General features: G+C 39.0%; 1 pseudogene; it reads right to left on the reverse strand.

Annotated features, from left to right (window-relative positions):
- Positions 1-22543, reverse strand: part of LOC100355601 (AP-1 complex subunit mu-2-like) — a 127544-nt pseudogene that overhangs the window by 81740 nt on the left and 23261 nt on the right.

Raw genomic sequence — 22543 nt, forward strand, 5'->3', positions numbered from 1 at the left:
AGAAACAGAAGGTATTGCTTGATTTTCAGAGAGTTGTGAATCCAGCTTGCACCATAACTCCAGTCCCTGGAAATGATGTTAAGGACAATCTTAAATCTAATTCCATTAGGTATAATGAGGAAAACAAAACATAATTTAATTTTGAATTTTTTTCAGTACAGTATAATTTAGAGAGCATTTTTATTTTCTTCACCTTTTTTTGAAGATTTTATTTATTTATTTGAGAGGTAGAGTTACAGACAGAGGGAGAGACAGAGAGAAAGGTCTTCCTTCCATTGGTTCACTCCCCAAATGGCCACAATGGCCGGAGCTGTGCCAATCTGAGCCAGGAGCTTCTTCCGGGTCTCCCACGTGGGTGCAGGGGCCCAAGCACTTAGGCCATCTTCCACTGCTTTCCCAGGCCAGAGCAGAGAGCTGGATTGGAAGAGGAGCAGTTTAAGCCAATTTCTAATGTTCCCAGTGCCAGGCTCTGCCTCCAATTCAGCTCCCTGCTAATGTGCCTGGGAAGGTAGTGGAAGATAGCCCCAGTACTTGGGCCCCTGACACCCATGTGGGAGACCAGAATGGAGTTCCTGGCTCCTGGCTTTGGCCTGGACCAGACCCAGCTTCTACTGCAATTTATGGAATGAACCAGTGGATGTAAAATCTCTACCTCTAGTCTTTCCCATGGTCTGTCACTCTGCCTTTCACATAAATAAAATAATCTTGATGGAAGGCATCGTTATCAAGTGCTTTCAACTGATATGCTTAAATAGAATCTGAGTGCTGAAGCAGGAGAGACACAGATAGTACGCTTTAAATCATCCTGTGAGCTCTGAAACACGGTAAGAGCATAATATGTCATTATAATCTAGGTCAGTGATTTTTAAACTATGCTCAAAGAGCCACAAGGGTTCCTCCAGGTGTTTTAATAGTTGCTGGGAAGGACAGATATAGGGATGGGGCCGTGAGATTCTGCCCACTCTGCCTTCCCTCTTCTCTTACACCCAGGTTAACTATAGCAGTTCTGTTTATATATATATATATATATATATATATATATAAAATATTTATATATATATTAGACAAACACAAAAGCTTTTACTAGAAGCAAGATTTCTGCTGCACAAAATGTTTTGCAATCACTAGTCTTATTTATCTCCCATATCTGACACCTAACAGAATAAATACATAGATAAATCTTTTAAAAAATGTCACAAGAGCTATTGCAATATTCTAAATATAAACTATGTGTTACATGTGCTAATCCAGCTATGATGCTACTACAAACTGACACATGCTGACTTTTGTCCCAGCCAAAGTGGTCACTATCTGAAGCAATGGGATCCAAAGGATCTAAAGTAGCCTTTCTTCCCTTTTCTGTCAGTATGCAGTCAACATCCACTTTACAGGTTCATCTCACTCCCTCCTTTATTATAAAATCTTTTTCCTAAGACTCAGGATAGCATCTATGGTACTGTGATAACAGACAATATTATGAACATATATTTGACTGTATAACATATATAATATGATCATATACCTGGAAACTTTTCTTCTGGCTGAGTTCTACCCCAGAAGGATAGTGAACTATTTGTACAAATAAATCCTAGATTGTTGAACTCTTCAAGTTCTCTAGACTTTCTTAGATATTTCTCAGCATTTGGTTGAGTAGCATTGCAGCTCAAACTGGAATTCCCATGCAAGTCTTTCAGGTAAGTAGTTATTAATGAAATTAGCCAATGTTCACGGTCAATTGCAAAGAATTCTTTCTTGAATTCTTTTTTGACACAAGCTTGTAGACTTGGTTTACAAAGAAAACAGATGCCTAAAATTCTTTGATTAAGAGAGCCACAAGAGCCAATCTTGGCATTCAGTCATATTACTCTACTTCTTCAATGAGAACTAATAGTACTACCTTCATCATATTCTACAAATATAAGAATTTTCCAACACTGTATTTCTCACCCTATCACTATAGCAGATGTTAGTGGCCGAATATCTTATTCTCAGACTACTTGAGTTCATTCATAAATCCAGACCCAATGGGAAGTATCACCTGACTTTCAATAAGATAACATTCCCCACCACATGCATTTTGTTTCCAAGCAACAAGGGATAGGGTGGAAATCAACATTTTTTCTGTATCAGGGTTCTGCAGAGAGACAAAACCAATAATATTCACATGTATAGAGAGTTACACTTGGATGATCAGAGATTCTTAGAATTGGCTCACATGATTATAGAAGCTGAGGAGGGGCATAGTTGACCATCTTCGAGCAGGAGAACCAGAGAAGCTGTTAAAGTAGAACGGTCTGAGTTGGGACGTCTCAGAACCAGGGAAGCTTAGGATTTCACTCCCAGTCGAAGGCTAAGGTTTAAGAACAGGTTTGGAGTGGTAGGAGGAGGAGAGGGATACATCAATGCAGACTTGTGCAAGTACTAGAGTCCAAAGGCTTGAGAATCTGAAGTTCTTACATTCAAGAAAAGGAGAAAGGTGTCCCAGATCAAAGAGACAAAGAGAAAACTCATCTTTCCTCTGTTTTTTTTTTTTGTTTGTTTGTTTGTTTTGTTCTGTCCAGCTCTCCAGTTGATCAGATGATACCAGCTCAGACCAAAAACAGATATTCCTCACCTAGTCCACCCTTTCACATGTCAATCTTTTATGGAGTCACACTATAAGATGTACCCAGAATGAAGAATTTACCAGATATAAGAGAAGTATTTACCAGATATCTAAGTCTTCCTTAAAATGATTAAGCTGACACCTAAAATTCACTGTCACACCACTCCCAACCTCAACCAATGGGAAGTAGATTGAAGTTGGTAGATGAATGTTCCAGTTTCCATGTTGTGATGAGATGGTTCTGAGTCAGAGACAGACTTCTCAGAGTGTCCCTCTGGGATTGAGTACAGGCTTCCCAAAGCAATCAGCTCATTCATTAATGGGCATTTCATTGACCTTGCTCTCCTGTGTCCCTTGATTTACGTCTCATTTGTATTTTCTCTCAAATGAACTATAGGCAAGTAAGTCCTTGTCTCAAACTTGCTTTTACAGGAGCATTAATTGATATGAAATGAATGGTAATTCTAAAATTTTGTAATTTTATGTTTATGTATATATATATGTATTTCCTCTCTCATCCCTCTTGTTCATCTATCTCTTATCCATTTAATCCATTTATCATACAAATCTATTTCTAGTATTGTCTTAACCTTCATTATCATTCATTATACCAAATTTTTTTTGGCATTAGAAATATGAAAATCACAGTATATTGTTCCTGGTGTCACAGATGCTATAATCTCATGAGGCAGAATAACATATCTTAAATACTGACACAAAATAACTTATTCTAGGAAATACTACAAAGGAACAGTGCAGATCATATTGAAATGACAAGTATCAAGGTATCTAAAGAAGTCTTTGGTGAGTAGGGATGAGAGTTAAGAACGTTTCTCCATAATTAACATTGAAGTTACCTTTGGAGCAAAAGCATCTCAAAGCAGAGAGTAAATGGATCACACACTTTTTCCTTGTTAGGATCTTAGATTGCACCTGAATTAAATGGAAAGAAATAACTGTCTCTTCTGTTTTGCTTTAAAATGATTTTAGATTTTTCTAATGCAACATTTAAATGACCTAACTGAACCATGGTGCAGAGATGGTTTCAATTACATTAATTTTAATTACATACAGCACATTCAGATTGCACCACATGAAATTGAGTTGCTCCTTGCTCTAATATTTCTTTGTGAAGCAATTCTATGATGAGTTCCTGTTTCTGTGTATTCATTTTTTTGCTATTTCAAGTATGATTCCATTTTCATTTGCTTTGAAGGCAAATAGATTGAGTTAAACTTATTTTCCCTTTCTTAAAATTCCATTTTCTCATTAAAGTTCCACTATTGCATACAGGTTTGAAAATTGATACTATGCCATTTCTGAATAAGGTGAACCAAAGTTAGCCAGGAATAAAAGAACCAAAGATTAAAAAAAGAGGTGAAAAATTATAATTAGCTTCTAATTTATGATATATACTCGAACATGATGAACACGATTTTTATCTACAAAGATATGCTAATAGTTGGTGACAGTTTACTAGTGAAAACATTTAAATAAGGATGTTCTTAAATTTTTTCCTTTGTTTTATCTTCTCCACATTATCTTTAACAAATTTACAAAGTGAGCAAGAATGGAACAAATTTGAATAACACATTTTGGGTAAGGGCATGGGCATATACTTGAGAATTCATTCCAAACTGAAGCCAGACATTGAACCCAGGCACCCTGTTCTGGGACACGGGTTTTTTAACTGCTAGGTTCTATGTCTCCCCTTCACTTCCACCATCTGTTAACTTTTGTTTACTTTAGATCTAAGGCCCCTCACTCACCTTCTTTGAATCTGCTATGTCATGCTTGTCTTTGATTTGCTTTGTTTCCTTGAGACAATTAAATCAATCTTTTTTCTTATGCCTATAGTGGGTCACTTCTTTTTTTTTCCAGAGAACTAGGTAAGATCAGAGCCCCTCCTACCGGTTTACATAAAGGGGAATTTTGCAGCATTTTTAATATAAAATGAAAGCATACTGGGCCTACTTTGCCTATGTTATAGGAAAGGCAAAACTCTAATAAATGATACAAGGTTAAAATAATCAGGATGAACTAGTAGAAACTTTCACCAAGGGTCCTGTGTCATCAGTGTCAGCACAGGGGTCTTTCCATGCCTATTTGTATCAGTACAAATGGTAATGAAGCTTGAAATTCCTATTGATCTACTGGAGTGGAATAAACAGTACCATATGGATTTCCAAACAACTACTGAAACTCCCAATTTAACAGTGACAACCAGTTCCAATTTTTTTAAGATACTTTAAATGCTATTAATAGATTTTTGTTTTTTGGTTTTGGGTCAAGTGAAATGAATGGATCTGTAAAGCTCTAAATGCTTATTCTTTGGCCTTTCATTTTGCCCCGCCCAGGTATGCTATTGACTTTGCATCCATTGAAAATTACAAATGAAATACTTAAAAAAAAAACAATTATTAAAATGTTATTTTCTTTAAAAGAGATAGAGAGAGTATGTGACCGGCAGATGGAGATCTTGCACTTGCCGCTTCACTCCCCAAATGCCCCTGAAACCAGGAGCCTGGAACGCAGTCGGAGTATCCCCTGCAGGTGGCAGCGCTTCATTATTAGAGCCATGACTTGCTGCCTCCCATGGTGTGCATAGCAGGAAACAGGAAACTAGAATCAGAAGCAGAGCCAGGATTTGAACCCAATACCAGATGCAGATAGCTCAACTACCTTCTTCTTCTTCTTTTTTGTTTATTTCTTTTTCTTTCTTTTTTTTTGATTTATTTGAAAGACAGGGTTACAGAGAGAGAGGAGAGAGAGAGAGAGAGAGAGAGAGAGAGAGGTCTTCCATCCACTGATTCACACCCAAATGGCTGCAACGGCCAGAGCTGAGCTGATCTGAAGCTAGCAGCCAGGAGCTTCTTTGGAGTCTCCCACGCGGGTGCAGGGGCCCAAGGATGTGGGCCATCTTCTACTGCTTTCCCAGGTTAGAGTGGAGAGCTGGATCAGAAGTGGCCGCCAGGACTCGAACTGGTGCCCATACGGGATGCTGGCGCTGCAGTCTGGAGCTTTAACCCACTGTGTCACAGCGCCAGCTCCTCAACTACCTTCTTAAACACTGTTCCAAATGCCTGCCTCAAGGATATTTTTAATTATTGCTTACGGCATGCCAACACTACTAAGCCTGATTAACTGTCATTATTTTAAAAAATTATTTTGGGTACTATAATAATAAATATAATAATAAAAGTCACGGTAAACATTTTGACAATATAAGAAAATGTTACAATATCTAATAATTGGTAATTGATAAGAATGCTAAATTTTGAAGTGATGATTAGATAGCTGACTATTTTGACCAGCAGATAAGAAGATAAATCTTCAACAAATTTGAGGATCAAGAGAATGAGAAAAGGTGCAGAGTGCCAGCACCGCAGCTCACTAGGCTAATCCTCTGCCTGCTGGGCCGGCACACCGGGTTCTAGTCCTGGTCGGGGTGCTGGATTATGCCCCGGTGGCTCCTCTTCCAGGCCAGCTCTCTGCTGTGGCCCAGGAGTGCAGTGGAGGAAGGTCCAGGTCCTTGGGTCCTGCACCCGCATGGGAGACCAGGTGGAAGCACCTGGCTCCTGGCTTCGGATCGGCGCAATGTGCTGGCTGCAACGTGCCGGCTGTAGCGGCCACTTGGGGGGTAAACCAATGGAAAAAGGAAGACCTTTCTCTCTGTCTCTCTCTCTCACTGTCTAACTCTGCCTGTCAAAAAAAAAATACAAAAAAAAAGGTACAGAATAGGAGAACATATTTGCAAAAACCTATCTGATAAAGGACTCATATCTAAAATATATGAAGAATTTTTAAATGTTATTAAGGGACAAAAGATCCAGATCCAGATGGAGAATCAGAATATGCTTAGCACTGAATGTCATTATAGAATTGTAAATTAAAAGGAGGTATCAGGACATACTAGTGGAATGGCCCAGATCCCACACAGTGGCTACACCAAATTCTGGTGACAATATGCAGCAACAGCCAACTGTCATTCACTGCTGGTGGGAATGCTAAATCGTAAGCCACTGTGCCATTTGGAAGACCATTTGGGTACTTGTAGAAAAATAAAATACATTTTTACCCTCTGACCCTGCATTGAGGATCTTTGAAAACTGATGTTCACAGGAAAGCCTTTATACAGATGTTTATAAGCAGTGTTATTCATAGGTGCCAAAACTTGAAAGCAACTAAAATGACCTTTCGTAGGCAACTGAACAAGCTGCTGTACCTCCAGACAAGTGGGAAAAAGAAATGAGGTACCGAGATATGAAAATCATGGAAGAATTTGAAATGCATATGACTAAGTAAAGAGACAATTTGGAAAAGCTACAAACGGTATGATTCCAAGTAATTAACACTAGGGAGAAACTGGCACTATGGAGAGAGTAAAGGATTCATGGTTGCCAGTGCTATGAGGACATGAGGAGCAAAGGTAATTCAAAGGGGAATTTTAGGGCATTGAAATTACTGTGTATGAAACTATAGTGGAGGATGTACTTCATTATACATTTATCCAAACCCATAGACTGTGCAACACCCAGAGTGAACCTTACTGAGGACTAGATTTGGGTGATTTGGGTTCGTTGATTGTAATGGAAGCAGCTCTCTATTGAGGAAGGTGGGTAATGGAGAAGGCTGTATGTGTGTGGGGTTGTGGGTATGTGAGAATTCTCGGCATTTTCTGCTGAACTTTGTTGTAAACTTTAAACTGCTTTAAACATAGTATCTTTAAAAAGAAAGAAATGAGGAGATCCAGAAATATTAAAATAAGTATACAAAGAAAACATCACTTTCTATTTTTAAGCTCTCTAAAGGGCAATTGACTCTCTAAAGCAAACATAGTAGCAATAGACCATAAGGTTTATAACCAACATAAAAGTAAAATGTTTATCACAAAAGATGGGAAGAAGAATGGAATGCAGACTCTGTTAACTTGCACAGATAGAGTAAGCCATGAACCACAGCTCACTGATAGCCTGTAAGTAGGTTGATTTGCTTGGTGTGGATTGCTACAGTACTTTAATGTCCACTTGTAAAAATCTGAAAATTTTGTATATATTCCTGATTTTTTATTTTCTTGAGAATTATCTGACTCCAGTTGTCCTGCAACTGCATGGCAATAATAAGTTGGAGCTGAGACACTGTGTTTTCTTTAGCTGTCAGGGTCTGTCTGGCTTGATTTCACCTTCTGCATTTCTTATTTTATTCTTGAATCCGAGAGTGGGTGCCCGTTGATCATCATACTCCAATATTGCTTACTTGTTCCTTGAATTGTCTTATGTCAGCTGTCATTAGATTTGTGATCATGGTACATAAGAGATAATTTAATAGCTATTTAAGACATGTACCCTTTGAGTCAAACATCATAGAATAATTGTTGCCAAGCTTAGATTAGGATCTAGCAAATACAGTCAAATTCTCTCTGCAACTTTTGTCAGATGGCCAGCTTTACATTTATTTTCCTTCCTTTAAATGGGCAATTTGATTTTCATCTGGGGAATTCTGCCCACTCCTCCTGCTTTCCTGAATTGTAAGTTCTCTTGGTGCATCTATTAATCAAATTATCCTTCCTTCTGGGCCAATCAGACTGGTAATTTGCAGCTTGAGAAAAGTGAAACAAGAATGGAGAATCATTGGCACTCATTTGTTCTGCTTGTATGGCCCTGATGAAGTAAGTCATTTGTTCTCACTTTGGTTTCTGTCTTTTCTGATAAAACAGATACAAAGAGGGATTTGTATCTCTTATGTTTTTAATTTGGAAGCTGAACCATATTATTCTAATAAAATGTAATTTTCTTTAAATTATTGAGAATCAGCCAATATTGCTTACAGCTGAAAAACACTGAGATAGGAATCAAGAAAATGTTGGTTAAGCTTCTTGTCTCCAACCCTGTTTGAGATACATAGTTGATGGGAGTAGTGGCTGATTGGACACAGTTCTTTGTCAAAATTTATATCTTCAATATTTCTTATCTCCATAACAGAAGGGTTGATTTACCCATTATGTTGAGTGTTTTCTAATTTTTTTGTATACACGCTTTTCTTTCTCTCTTTCCTTGCATCTTTTGTATGATTCTTTATTTTTCCTTTTTCCTATTTTGGCTGTGGTACATTCTCCTTCTGTTATTTAATTGATTTACCTTAATATTTTAATATTACAGACTGTATTTAAATAATTTAAGATTTAAGAAGCTGGAAGGCAATAAGCATTTTTAGTCTTATTTAGAACAAAATAAAGACCTTTATAGGTTTAATACTCATCATTTTGCATCTCAATTGTTCAGTAGATTAGTTACAACTGTCATATATATATATACACACACACACACACACACCAAATTAAATTATTATTTTGTGTCATTTAGGTATTATGACATTCCTCAACCTTCGTTCCCACTTAGGCATTTAGTCTTCTCTGGCTAATGAAATTTTAGGAAGGGCAATGAAGGTAATTATATTCTTTTTGGTGGATCCAAACTTTAGGTCCTTAAGGAACTTCAGAGAAATGTCTCACAGTATTCCTGGTGGGGAGAAACAAGGGGAGGGAGGCAGGACCTGGATTCCAAAGCAGCCCCTACGCCCTACGTCATTCCAGTTTCCTTTAATTCAAGGTGCTTAGCATATTAAATCGTCTAAGTCGGTACACCATTTTCTGAGTCCCTATTTTGTGTATTCTCTTATTCTGTTAGGTTATGTTAAAATCATAAGCCGCTTTTTATATTTTCTCTCATTTTATTTCTTGTAGGTGTATCCTGAACAATCTCTTCTAGGTCACAAGTTCTCTCCTTGGCTGTGGCTAATTCAATATTTAATTCACACAGTGAGAATTTTCTTTACTATATCAATAAACATGTTATTAATTTTTAGATATTGGACTCAGATCCTTTTCTGGAGTCAGGTTTTTTTCTTTTGTTATTGTAACTTATCTTTTTTCCTTGTTTTGTTTTTAATGTCTCTGATATTTTTAATTAACATTTTAAAATTTAAAATACTTTTACCAGACATAAATTATACATATTTATGGGATACTATGTTGATCATTTAAAATACATTTAGTCATTGATATTGAATAGCCATATTATCTCCTAACTTCTGCTTTGTTGCCTGCTGACTCCTGTCACTAGAAAACCGTTCTTGGCAATTTTGTGTATCCTGCTTTGAGAGAGAATTTATCAGGAGAGAATTTCATTCTGTTCGGTCCAGAAACTCCAGGTGTATAGTCAACTAAAGAACAATTTATTCTGCTTTCTATTGTCTCAGAAAACATAGGTGCTGAAAATTGATCCCTGAAAGCATGTGACTGTTGGCCATGATTATAAATTTTCTTGAGAGAATGATTTTTCCTTCCAGAAACTACAAACTTCATAATTTCCTCCTTGTGTTGGTGCACATATGATCCTTTCATTAAAATATAGTTATTTGAGTGTCCTGACTTTGTGCAGAGAGCAATTTCAATTCTGCCTTTTGTGCGGGTTTCTCACCTTCCCTGCTGTAAGCATCAAACCCAGAACATTAGGTTATAGAGGCCATGGTGGGCCGCTGATTGTCAAATCTTGTGCTACTATTACTTTAGTTTTCAATAAGTTCTTTACTTGAAGACCTAGGGAGTTTTACCTAATATTTGAGAGTACAGTTTTAAACTTAAAATGGCATATATTGTATTTTACTGAACATTTTTATTTGTTGGGAAGGGTTTTCAGGGTATCTAATCCTGTTACAGAAAGTAGAATTTTCTATATTCAAAAGTAGATGGCATTCATTCCTTCATTTATTGCAAAAGTTTTTATTGAATGTCTATTTTGACAGGCAGGACTATTTTACATTTTTTTAAAGATTTATTTTTATTTATCAGAGTGACAGAGGTATATAGAGAGGTAGAGGCAGACAGATAGAGAGGAGGAGAGAGAGAGAAAGAGAGGTCTTCCATCCGATGGTTCACTCCCCAAATGGCTGCAAAAGCCGAAGATGAGCCGATCTGAAGGCCAGGAGCTTCTTCTGGGTCTCCCATGTGGGTTCAGGGGTCCAAGTACCTAGTCCATCTTCTGCTGCTTTCCCAGAAACAGTAGCAGGGAGCTGGATGATAAGGGAAGCAACCAGGACTGGAATTAGTGCCCATATGGGATGCTGGCTCTGTAGGCTGGGGCTTTAACCTGCTGTACCACAGTGCTGGCCCCTACATTTTTAAAAATATAGGTTGGCAGGGCAGGTGCTGTGGCATAGCGGGTAAAGCCACCACCTGCAGTGCCAGTATCCCATATGGCCACTGGTTCGAGTACCAGCTGCTCCACTTCCAATCCAGCTCTCTGCTATGGCCTGGGAAAGCAGTAGATGATGGCCCAAGTCCTTGGGCCCCTGCACCCACATGGGAGACCCAAAGGAAGCTCCTGGCTTCTGGCTTCGGATTGGCACAACTCCGGCTGTCACAGCCAATTGGGAGTAAACCAGCAGATTGATTTCTCTCTCTCTCTCTCTCTCTCTCTCTCTCTCTCTCTCTCTGCCTCTCCTTCTCTTTCTGTGTAACTCTGACTTTCAAGTAAATAAATAAATCTTAAAAAAAATAGGTTGGCATAAATCAATTGAAAAATAATAAATGAACTGATGGTACTAATCAGTACTGTTAAATATCTTTGTTTTAAATTTATTTCAGTGCATTTGAGACTTTGGATGTACTCAGAAAATGACAGTTTTTGTCTGTGCATTTTTTTTCATTTCATAGCCCACTATTTATTTCAGTCTGCCCACATTTCATCGCACTTGCCTTTCACTTTCTGACCTTTCACTTGAATATGAATAAATAAATGTTTATACGAATAACACATTTCATGGGTCAATACCTTTTAACAGCCACTTTCAATTCAAGTGTCAGAAACCAGAGAGGATCGTGCTGCCTTGTATCTGATTTCAACTAAAGTTATAAACTCTTTGAAGACTTGCGCTCCTCTGAGTTCTTACCTGTTTGGAGGTGGTTGCAAATAGAGGGACTGTTTGGAGGCCCCGACCCTGGAAAGGGAAGATGGAAATGAATCAAAGGCTTTTGCCCTTCTGCTCTCTAACGGTCCTCCGTTCCCTCTCCTTTCTAGGCTCCCTATAAGAAAAATGATGGAAGTAAAAATGAGATCCTGTTTTGGGTCACACAAATACCCCATCACCACCCTCACAGGAACAAGCTCCTCAGTCGAATGGCTCCCCAAATACCCCTGGGATCTTGCTGAAGCACAGGTTCTGACCCTGTGGGTCTGGGGTGTGGCCTGAGATTGTGTAATTTTGCCAAAGTACCAGATGCTGCTGCTGAGTGTCCTCATCTACAAGACCTTCAAGTTGCGAGACCCGGCCAGTTACTTTGCAGTCAGCTTACCCATTGTTATGAAGCAGAAAATTCTACTTAGATAAAAAAAGAAACAGAACTGGAAGGAATTACACTTTGTCTACTGGACACGTCTTAATAGGGATAACAGAAGAAGGCAATTATAATTTAGTTGATAACTATATCTAAATGTCCACAATTTTTCCATAAAAATCATCAATACATAAAAATAGAAGATTATGGCCAGCGCCGTGGCTCACTTGGCTAATCCTCTGCCTGCGGCACCAGCACACCGGGTTCTAGTCCTGGTCAGGGCGTTGAATTCTGTCCTGGTTGCTCCTTTTCCAGTTCAGCTCTCTGCTGTGGCCCGGGAGGGCAGTGGAGGATGGCCCAAGTGCTTGGGTCCCTGCACCAGCATGGGAGACCGGGAGAAAGTACCCAGCTGGCTCCTGGCTTTGGATAGGTGCAGTGCCGGGCTTAGTGGCCATTAGGGGAGTGAACCAACGGAGGGAAGACCTTTCTTTCTGTCTCTCTCTCACTGTCTAACTCTGCCTGGCAAAAAATAAAAAATAAATAAATAAAATAGATTATTATTTGTATGCTCAATAAATTTTATCTCTATTTAAAATTTCTGACGTGGTCACGTAGAGCAGAGATTTAGAGGTTGCTGAAGACCACACTCCCTTTTGAAATGCCTGGGCTCAAGTCTTGGCTCTACTTTCTACTCCAGCTTCTTGCTAGTCTGCACACTGGGAGGCAGTTGGTGATGTCTCATGGTTGATCCATTCACCTATGTGGGAGACCTGCATGAAGTGCCAAACTGCTGGCACTAGCCTGGTCCAATCCCAGCTGTTGCAGGCATTTGGGGAGTGAATCAGCAGATGTGAGCTCTCTGTTTCTCTATGCCTTTCAAGTAAGTGAGAATAAATAAATAAATAAAAATTAAATAAAATTTACATTGTTTAATCACAAATAATTATTTTGCAAAAATTCAAATTATGTTGATAGCTACATAATCAGAAGTGAAGGTTTCTGACCACTTAATTTCATCCTCTGGGAGTAAAAATATCATTGTTTGTTGTGTACCCTCTAAAATGTTTTCATTATCTAGGAAAACACATATGCACATGCTCATTTTTTTGTTGCTTTATTAACACAAGGTTTTTCTCCAAGTTTTGTTTTGTAACATTTTTAACTTAATATTTTATGATCATCTTCCATTTCAGTGCCTACAGACTTTCCATATAGACTTATTTTTGAAAATTTACCTTATTTTCAAAACATAAACACCCACAGATTGAGAAGGAAAGAGAAAGAGGAAGAGGAAGAGGAAGAGAGAGAGAGAGAGAGAGAGAGAGAGAGAGAGAGATGGATTTCCAGTTATTGTTTCACTCCCCAGGTGCTCAAAACGGTTGGGGACTCGGCCAAGCTTAAGCTAGGAGCCCAGAATTCCATTCAGGTCTCCCACATGGGTGTCAAGCAACAAAATACTTGAAACATCATTTGTTGCCTTCCAGAATGTTCATTAGCAGGAAGCTGGATTGGAAGCAGAGTAACCAGAACTCAAACTAGGTATTTATTGATATGGGATATAGCCATCCTAAGTGACAACTTGGTCACTCTGCCACATACCTAACAAATTTTCAATGTTTGCTTGGATATGTTGTCCCATAATAGGTAAACATTCTTTTCTGAAATTGATGGCCATTTAGTCCAATTATAATTTTTATCTTTAATTGAATATCCTAACTAGGAAAATAATATGTTTAAACAATTTTAATCCAATGAATTCTGGTACAATGTCTACATATTTTCACTCTTTTCAACTTCACTTTGTGCAACATACATCAAATTTGATGGAGTTTGAATCCTGGTGCATTAATAATATCATCTCTTTACATAATTAAGATAATTGCTCTACACTCTGCTGTGTTCTATGGGGACAACAATAATGTTATTGGAGACAGCTGAGGAGAAATTTTTGTCCTCATCCAAGAAAGAATTCAGATGTGAGATGGGGTAGTGATATTGGAGGTACCAAAGTTTAATGAAAAGAAAATAACTGATCTCAGGGAAGATCTGAGTACCTGTCTGTGTTCAGGTTGGAATTTTATAGGTATGAGTATGGGCCCTCCATTTCTCTGCCTCCCTCTCTTCCTGGGATATTGCTGGATGGAGGGCTTTCTTGGCATGGAATTCCTGAAATTCTTACCAGGACTTTACTGGACCTAATGGCCACCTTAGTGCAGGATGGGGAGGAGTCCCTAAGATGCACCTGGGAGAAGGGTGGAACCCACCTAAAAGTGTTATTGAACAGAAGTGATTACTTCAGATGTGCAATTGCTGGTCTGTTTTCAAGTTTGTTTCTTCATTCCATCACACAAGAATTTCCATTTGCTTCAATAACTTTCCATTTTCTTTAAAAATTGTGGGGAGCAGGGTCCGTCTCCCGCAACATGGCGGGGCGCCTGAGAGACAAATAAGTACTGAGACTGTGGACTGAAACTAACTATATGCATCTGATCTCCCACCATATGACGCTGAGAGGGAGTAAACAAATCTTACACAGCTGCTTCGTCAATTAGCTGATTCCTGACCCAAGCTCTGATTGGAGGAAAGCGGCGTGCTCAGCACGGGGCAGTGGAGCACGGATTGGTGGGAGAGGACTATAAAAGGGGGAGAGAGACAACATGCGGGGCCCCCCGAGAGAGTCGGTCAGAGAGCTCGCTGGTGGCGCTCCTCCGTGGAGGCGGGGAGCGGCAGCAAATCCGGGAAGGACCGGGGAAAGAAAACAGCATCCGGTGTCATTCCTCCGTGAGTAGGGGAGCGACAAAAAATATCCCATTTTCTTCAAGCTTTATTACCCACATAGGCTAATGTCTACTTAACTACGTAACTACATAATAGTACCGCTATAGATTTTGGATGATTGCCAATAAGAATAATTCTAAAAGGCAAGTGAATTGTAGGGGAAAAATGGAGTAAATAATATTTTCCAGTCTTTTTTTTTTTATTTTTACTGCGTGGGTTGTGCATAGCACAGTCAAAGATTGTAAACTGCACTTGGGTCCAGCTCTGTGGCGTAGAGGGTAAAGCGCCCCCTGCAGTGCTGGCATCCCATATGTGAGCTGGTTCTGGACCAAGCTGCTTTACTTCTGATCCAGCTCTCTGCTATGGCCTGGGAAAGCAGTAGAAGATGGTACAAGTCCTTAGGCCTCTTCATCCCCATGAGAGACCCAGAAGAAGCTTCTGGATCCTGGCTTCAGATCAGTGCATCTCTGGCCATTGTGGCCAACTAGGGAGTGAACCAGTAGATGGAAGACCTCTCTTTCTCTCTCTCTCTCTCTCTCTCTCTTTCTTTCTCTGTCTCTGCCTCTGCCTTTCAAACAAATAAATCTTTAATAAATAAATAAATAAATAAAAGAAGTACAGGGCCGGCGCTGTGGCGTAGTGGGTAAAGCCAGCATCCCATATGGGCGCTGGTTCAGGTCCCGGCTGCTCCATTTCCAATCCAGCTCTATGCCATGGCCTGGGAAAGCAGTAGACGATGGCCCAAGTCCTTGGGCCCCTGCACCCGTGTGGGAGACCCAGAAGAAGCTTCTGGCTCCTGGCTTTGGATTGGTGCAGCTCTGGCCATTACGGCCATCTGGGAGTGAACCAGCAGATGGAAGACCTCTCTCTCTCTCTCTCTCTCTCTCTCTCTCTCTCTTTCACTCCCCTTCTCCTCTCTCTGTAGCTCTGACTTTCAAGTAAATAAATAAATCTTTTAAAAAGAAGCAAACAAAAACTTCAGTAATTTAGCATGTTTAAATATGTTTGTTTGGTCTAGATAAATAGCCGTTGGTTTGTAAAGAAGAGATGGTATGTTTATTCCATTTTATAAAATGTTATTTTAATGATAGAAATTCGTTATGGACTTTGAGAGTTATGAGACTTTCTAACTCATAAAATAAACATAACTAGTTTCCATATATTTAAAAGAATCAGTCTACAGTGTCTTAAGTCTAGACTCTAAAGGGAGAAAAGTCATTTCCTCTAATGTATATTTAATAAGCAAAACTGTCTACACAGAATTACTAATAGAAATTGCTTGGCTTACCAAATAATCTCTGATCTGAATGATCACTACTGAATAATAATTGCAGTATTTTGAGAGAAAAATTAGCTATCTTTATTTTTTATTTATTGCTAGATTACTTTTATTGATAGGTATAATAAAATATCAGTGTCCTATTGGGTTCTTTCCAATCCATGGCAAAAATTTTCTACTGACCCTGAAGTAATAAAGCCGCATCCAACTGCAAAAGAAAGCTTCATTTATGGGTTATTAAGAAGATAAAAGTTGGGGCCTGCACTGTGGTGTGGCTGGTAAAGCTGCCGGCATCCCATATGGGCTCTGGTTCAAGACCTGGTTGCTCTACTTTCGATCCAGCTCTCTGCTATGGTCTGGGAAAGCAGTACAAGATGGTCCAAGTTCTTGGGGCCTGCCCTCATGTGGGAGACCCGGAAGAAGCTCCTGGCTCCTGGCTTCAGATCGGCAGAGCTCCGGCCTTTGCAGCCATTTAGAGAGTGAACCAGCAGATGGAAGACCTCTCTCTCTCTCTCTCTCTCTCTCTCTCTCTCTGCCTCTCTGTAACTCTGCCTTTCAAATAAATAAATAAATCTTAAAAAAAGAAAAAAGAAGACAAGTCACTACCTCTGACCCTGGTATCCCATCTCTGAGACCATTTCAAGTCTTGGCTGCTCTTCTTCTAACCCAGCTTTCTAGTAATGAACCTAGGGAGGTATCATATGATGGCTAAAGTACTTGGGCCACTTCCACTCACATGAGAGACCTGCATGGAATTTCTGCCTCTTGGTTTCAGTCTGGCTCAGCCCTAGCTGGCTGCTCTGATCATTTGGGGAGTGGACCAGAAGAGGATGGAAGGTGTCTCTCTCACTCCTTCTCACTCTCTCCCTCTCTCTGATGCTGGGCATTCTAAATAAATAAATAAAACTTTTTAAAAAGAAGGTAAAAGCCTCCTGAAAATGCATTATCACCATTCAAACTTACCATCTTAAAGATGTGACCCTGGCTTTAGCAATGATCTTTCCTTCAAGATTCTGGGAAGATGTATCCTTTTCCCTTTCTAGACTCTGCCCCTCCTTTTACCATATAATTAATTGTACTATATCTTTAAATATTTTTCTCACTGTTTGAAAGATCTTTGGAAAGAAGAACAATATTTACCGTATATATGTATTTTATACTACTTATCACATTATCTGATGCATCAGTCCATATTTCTAGGATGTCCAGAGCTAAATTTTATGCACAGCAGTAATGATCCCATAATTCAGCTCTTATTATGTCTCTCTTAAATGTTTTTGGCTTCATAACAGTCTAATGTTTTTGCTCATTGTTCTATTTTATATTTTTCATTTTGGGGGTAAGTTTGAAATAAACTAATAATATTAGCAATTAATGAATAGTGAAGGGATCAGAAACATTGTTATACTTCCTATGAAGTGAAAAGACTATGTAGAGTAATTGTTGCTCTTACAAAATTGTTGATCTTGAAAGACAGAGAGACAGGGAGAGGGAGAGGCAGACAGACAGAGCTTCTATCCACTGTTTCACTCATCAAATGCATACAACAATTAGGGTTAGGGCCGAGGCTGAGAGCCAGGAACTTGATCCAGATTTCCAGGAGGGTGGCAGGAATCCAGCTACCTGAGCCATCATTACTGTCTTTCATGGTTTGCATTAGCAGGAAGTTGGAGTCAGGAGTGGGGCCAGAACCAAAACCCAAGCACTCCACTCTACAATACAGATGTCTCAAGTAACATCTGAACTGCTAGGCCAAACACTGCTCCTCAATGCATAATCTTTTCAGACTTAAGCTTCTTCCTCCTCAGATTTAATTCTACTTTCCCTTTTTACTACTCTATGTTGTCCTTAGGGTTTAAAATTTATAAAGTATGTTTATTTATACCATTTTTTCTTTTACTATAACTTAGGCTGTTAATGATGTGCTTTGAAAAAAGGCACTTTTACTGCAATGTCTTAGATTTATTTTTAAGGAGCTGAAAATGAATCTTCTAGGATGTCAAGCCAACTATATCATGTCCTACCTTTCTCCTCAGCTCCTGCAACACAAATATCACTGCACAGAGATTTGTGGATATGACTGATATGGCCATTCCACCTTTATAGTTGGAAAGGAGACCTAGACACAATGGCTGATTCATATCATGCTTTGCTAGTACTGCACCAAAACCTCATGTTGAAGAGGCCTTTCTAGAATTCAAATGCCTATCAAAGCTATGTGTAAATTTACATAAAATGCAGATCATGAATCTAATATTATTATTCTCCCTATTTTATCATATCAATGAGATTCATAAGCATCCAATATTATTAGTATTGATTTAATGAATGTTGTTTCAATTAAAGTTTGAGAACACTGGTTCATCATGAGTTATACCATTCTATAAAGTTTTTTTAAGCTTTCATTCATTTTATTTATTTGATAGGCATATTCCTTTCCTTTTAGATGACAATGTATTAAGAAAATTTGTTAAAGATTGTTGACATTTGGATCCAGTGTGGGGTATGAAAATGATAAAACAGACTTTAAAACCAAAATCAGATCACAGAATGATTAATGGTGTACTATAACTATATATTGTCTTTTTTTTTTTTTTGAGATGAGACACATATTCTAGAAAGATGTAATCTGGGAAAATATAAATGACAGATAGTAGTTGTTTAGGTTAAGAGATATTCACCTAGAATATTCAGTCACTGTTTTGTAAGGGTATCTGGATCCAATTCCCATCATACGCGATTTTTTAAGATTACTCTACTTGGAAAACTCAAAGTCTTGATTGCCCTAAAAATGCTTCATCAGAAATACTGCTGTCTCCACAACATAAATGCCGATCTCATACCAAAAGTAATTAATTTATATTGATTTTCTTTTTGTATTTCTGTGTCTAATGGTAGTTGACTCTGTCTCTAGGCTTAGCTAGAGAGAGGTATTTTATCTGTAAGCATCATTGTCCACAGGTTCACAGTGGTAGCCTTGTGAGGCTGTTGATGTGTTTTCCTTGGAGTTCTGGATTCTCTTCTAAGAATTAGGTAGTGATTTCTTAACCTAACTCTTTGTTACCTTGTATGCTGTAGGAAGAGCAGCAGCTCCTGCTGTGCCCTTGCTGTTACTTCTTTCTCTCTCTAATCCCCTGTTTTGCATTTGTACAGTTATACAACTCATTGCACTGTTGGCTAGAAGATACTTTTTCCGTCTAACCAGAAAAAAAAAAAAAAGAAAAGAAAAGAAAAGCACTCTTCCTCCTTTACTGCCTCATACATCAAATTCATTTATGTGAAAAATAAATGTATTGCATGTCTGCTGGTACAAAGTGCTGAAAACACAAAGAGAAATTAGTCACAGTTCCCAACCTTACAGAAAACACAGTAGAGTATTCAGGGTGAGTGTACAGGTATCTGGATTTTAAAAAGTCTCAGGGATGGATTCACAGAAAAGGAGGTTGTTTTGATCAAGACTTGAAGAAGAGCAGGTTAATGGCAAACAAAAGAGCAATGCAAGGCACACAGGCATAAAACAACAAGGCAAAGGATAACATGATTGTAATTTAGTATTATGCTAGTGGTGTATGTGTGTTGGTTAGCCAAAGTTCCAAAAGAATACAAAGATGTCACACAGAAATGAGGAAAATTTGTGAATATTTTTCCCAATAGGTAGAATTTATAAAAGTATATAAGGAAACCATAGGGTAAGAGAGAGCTTTGTGTTCATAACATTGAAACAATCATTTTTATCCACAAATTGTGAGACGAGGGAGTGATGATCAGCTCTTAGGATGAGAAAGTCTAATAGAGATGGTTACTTTCAGAGAAGCAGTACATAGAGGTGGAGGAAAAGAGTGAGCGGGAGATTTTGCAGAGGGGAGTTAAAGCCCCTGAAGTTGCTCTTCTCACCCATTCTGATCTGTTAGAACACCCATTGGCTGGACCCACTTGGAAGCTAGATGGCGCAGGAGCTCAGTGACACAGCCCTCCTGGTGGAGAAGAATGGAGGGGCAGAGAATGGAGGTGGGCAAGTATTGGAAGTTATTTCATGGGATGTTTATAGAAACATTGTGGGAGGAAAACAAGGCAGGATTGTGGCGTGCCTTGAACGCTGATTTGAGTTTTAACTTGCTCTTAAATATTTGTGAGAAAGATAAAATATGAAAGACTTTTAACCAGGGGAAGGGTACGTTTGGCCATGAATTTGGAAAAAATCAGATCAATTTAAGAGACACTAACGAGGGACATCCTATAAATAGCTGACTTGTTCTCTTTGAAAATGTCAAAATATTGAAAGTCAAGGAAAACCTGAGGGTTGTCCCAGAGTGAAAGAGGCTAACGAAAAGTGATAGATAATAGTAAGACATGATCCTAAATGATTACCTTTTCCTATAAGGGACATTATTGTGTGAGAAATGAAATTTGAAGTAATCTGGGGACTACTTCTCAGTTTTGATGTTTGCATTATATGTGTGTAGAGAAATGGTCTTTTTTAGGAAGTGTACCCTGACATTGCTTTGGAGCACTAGGTCCATGAGTTAACCTCAAATGATTCTAGACAAGTCTCTCACTGTACTTAAAACTTTCTGTAAGCTTAAGATTGTTTGAAAAACATTAAAATTATTGTTTCTGCAATAATAATGTAAACATATACAGTATGGCACAATCTTATTGTAAAGACAATGTTCTTACTTAATTAAGAAACCTGTGGAGCAAAACTGTACTTAGAACTTATTGCACATACATAATGTAAGATTATGTTTTTTAAAAGTTGTGATGTTAAATGAAAGTCTAAGCTTAGGTTGTTGAAACTTACATCTATTTATATTGAACAGCTAGATCTTCAACCCAGGGTCAGGCTGTCTTAGACTCCATTTGAAAATGTGTCTTTGCTTGGCTTCTTCCCCTGAATCTCCTTCTTCCGCTCCTCCAAGATCAGATTATCTGGAGCAAGCTTCCAAATGAAGCACGCCCACTTGAATCCTCAGCAGAAGTCCTGCTGCAGCAAAACTCAGCCTAAGACAGCGGGTAATCCGAAGTGGAAGTCAACATGTAGTATTTTTTTTAAGATTTATTTATTTATTTGAAAGTCAGAGTTACATCCAGAGATAAGGAGAGGCAAAAAAAGAGAGAGGTCTTCTATCTGCTGGTTCACTCCCTAATGGGCCGTGATGGCTGGAGCTGTGCTAACCTGAAGCCAGGAACCAGGAGCTTCTTCTGGGTCTCTCACATGGGTGCAGAGGCCCAAGGACTTGGGCCATCTTCTACTGCTTTCCCAGGCCATAGCAGAGAGCTGGATTGGAAGTGGAGCAGCTGGAACTCAAACTGGAGGCCATAAGGGATGCCGGCACTGCAGGTGGCAGCTTTACCCACAGCGCCAGCCCCCCAGCATGTAGTCTTGAGTATAGTTGGACTTTGGGGATTGATTCTTTCTGTTATTCCTGGGCTTTGATCCTTGGGGGCCTTGTCCTCTCTGTTTCACAACAGTGCAGAAGTTGGTATCAGGGAGTGCTTTATACAGGCATGGAGAGGTCTGTAGTTTAGACAGGCAGTTGTTTTCCCTCCTAAAGAGTGTAACTGCTCTCCTTAGTCTAAGATGCAGTAGCATCACAAGAAAAGACAAGCAACAACAAAATAGCAAGGCAGGCAATGTTGGTGTGGAAAACACTGATTCCCACTTCTGGTGTTTCTCCCTTGGTGGGAAATGCTCCATTAGAATGGGTTTGGTTATTTGGAAGCAATGCATCGGTCCTCCCCAGTGAGGAGGAGAGGCTCAATTTCCATAGTGAGCTTTTGAAGGAGATACGGGGGATAACTTCTCTTCTTCATGGGAATAAGCTGTTTGCAGGGAGAATGCATACTTTGATCGTCTCATTCATAGATTTTAAAAGGGACCCTTCTAAGACTGCAGTGATATTTTTCTCAGGCCTTAATTTTCTTTTGAGTCCACTGTTGTTAGGAAAATCAGCACCCACCACCGCTCATTCCAGTGTCTGTATTGTTGACCTCTTCCTTCCTTCAGTGACCTTCCTGTCTGTACAGAGCAGCCTGCTGCAGTACGGCTGGCATAGAACTCTCATTTTTAATTCGCACACATCAGTGGATGCTTTGTAACTCCTCGTCTTTTAGCATAATAACATTTATTGTGATTCTATTCATTCAACAAAGACTAAACACTTTCTCAACAGGTTCTATCGGTTGGTACACCATAGTAGGTATTTATTGTGTTCCATTATTTTTGGAATGGATGAGTTGTTTATTAAGGAATAGAACATTTCTTTTTTTTAATCTCACTCTTGAGATAAAAAAGTTTAAATTTGTAGCTATTGAACAAATGATAAAACTGTAAAATAGCGGATAATACTCAAATTGTCCTAGTCTCAATAACCCGTGTTTTGAATCCATGAACCAGAATCAATTTCTTTTTAGAAAATGTGCTCCTGAAAGTCAGCAGTGATAAACCCAAGGTTCCCTCCAGAGGGAATCTAGCCTCACAAACAAGGACAGAGCAGCATTTTAAAGTGCACGTACAGAGAATCACTACAGTCTGGATCCTGTTAAC

The sequence above is a fragment of the Oryctolagus cuniculus genome, chromosome 2, assembly GCF_051225735.1.
Source record: "Oryctolagus cuniculus isolate XC-2025 breed Fujian yellow rabbit chromosome 2, ASM5122573v1, whole genome shotgun sequence".
Lineage (NCBI taxonomy): Eukaryota > Metazoa > Chordata > Mammalia > Lagomorpha > Leporidae > Oryctolagus > Oryctolagus cuniculus.